The sequence below is a fragment of the Trematomus bernacchii genome, unplaced genomic scaffold (assembly GCF_902827165.1).
Source record: "Trematomus bernacchii unplaced genomic scaffold, fTreBer1.1, whole genome shotgun sequence".
NCBI classification, from domain to species: domain Eukaryota; kingdom Metazoa; phylum Chordata; class Actinopteri; order Perciformes; family Nototheniidae; genus Trematomus; species Trematomus bernacchii.
The window spans coordinates 841698-843689 of record NW_022987801.1 but is presented as its reverse complement, the minus strand read 5'-3'; positions in this window follow the sequence as shown (position 1 = coordinate 843689).

The window sequence follows — 1992 nt, the reverse complement described above, 5'->3', positions numbered from 1 at the left end:
CAAAAGTATAAACATACTCAAATAAATGTATTAATGGTGAATACCTGATAATAGCCAATACATAGATGAAGGAAATCAAGAGGTAAATATTGCTTTGAAGGTATTCAGCTAACCGTCAATTACAATTAATTCCAACATCATTTACCCCGAGGTTTAGTTTTTTCATTTTATTAGGTTGTAAATATGTATTTTGAATATACCACTGTGTTTGTTTTGAATTTGATTAATTTATTTAATGCCTATATATTGTTGTTTTAGGTATCCTGATTTAGTTTAACTAACTGGAAACAAATCAAGGGGAGAAAAACATGTTGCTTATCTAACGTTAAGCAGACCATGCATCAACACTTTTATAATTCATGTTATTCTGCTCATTCATGTTTTGCTGTTTCGGCTTTGGGTGATGATTTAAAAAAGAAAAAAAAGAAATTGACATTCATTTCATTGTATTTACTGCTATGTAACATATTATGTTTTACTGTGTTGTATTTGATCAGATGTGTTGTGGTCACTGCTTGTAAAATGATTTTATTCAGAGAGTTTCCAAATCATGACAAAAGATAAAAGCAGTCACGAAGTCATAATCGACCATTTTGTTCGTACAAGATCTGTTGTCACTTGCACATTGCACCAAGAGCGGGAAATATAAGTAGGTTACTGTCTTTAAATGTCGACCAGGTGGTTATAGAAAAGTTTAAGAAATGCTGACTGCTTAGAGTGCGGTTGTCATTACCAGATTTCTTGAAAGTATTGTACTCGCACAACAATTACCCAGTGAGTATACAAAAAAAAAACAGTGACAACCCTTATCTGACAAATAAGCAGTCACTTAAGTTCAGTATGGAGCCCCAATTATAACATGAATTGTCACATGGATACAATATGTCAAATTATCAATTTAGCAACTTCTGTGCAAACTAGCTCAACCAGCTATCACATTTAGCCAGTTTACTTCTGTTTGTGCAAAAACAATGTCAAAGTAATTCTGATTCAACTAACAATTAACAAGCTGTAAAAAAAACAGCAGACACTGAAACTAACCTTTTAGATATATTTGGTAGACTGCACACTACTAACTAGTTGAGCATAAACAGTCTGCGGTCGCTTTAGCTACAAGCTAATACTGCTAACAAACTATCCTAGCTAGTTATCAGCTAGTTAGCATATCTATGTTTGTTGAGCTAAACAAATAAAAGGTTGGTTATTGTCGCTTTGTTATTAGTTTGTTGAATCAGAATTACTACTGTGTTGTTTTTGCTAAAGCTAACACAAGCTAACTAGTTAAAGTTGGTAGCATTTGTTGAGCTTGCTAGCTTAAAACTACGGGCTTAAAAAGCATTGTGGAGTAAATATATTTAAATCAAATTTAACATTTGTCCAAATGTAAGAATGGTTAAGTAACAACTATTAATGGCCTAATGAAGTTGAGCCTTTTAGAATAAAAAAAGTATATTTCTTTATATATTTTACACAATGTTTTCATGCTATTTTGTTTCATAGTGTACTCTGTTTCTGTTAAACATTGAACACATGAGGCTCCATAGTTTCATTTGCTATTTTTATTCAAGTGGGTGTCGTTGAATGTTTAATGGACGCATGTATGCAGTTATAAAGTGAAGAAGCAACTACATGAGTATCAGTGCTGGGTACAGTTGTGAGAGTCGTTTGGGTTGTAGCTGATTGAGGTGATAGGAGAGAAAAATAAAGGCTTGTACTTTGATAAACATCTGAGTTTATCTCTGCCTCGAGTAAGTTTCGTTTTGAATGTGGCAGGTGTTGCACAAGGCTGCTGTGCTGTACAGTCACATGGTGATAATGATCATAAGGTGTGTCAATGTTAGTAATGCTGACCGTCGTATAAAGTTGTGCAGCAATGTTTTTATGGTTTCCTTTATAACCTTCAAAGAAAGCGCGTGAGTCACATTATGTTTCGCATAGTGCACACGCTCTTTAACAACTCTACTTTCATTTCTCTAGAGCTGCACATCTTAA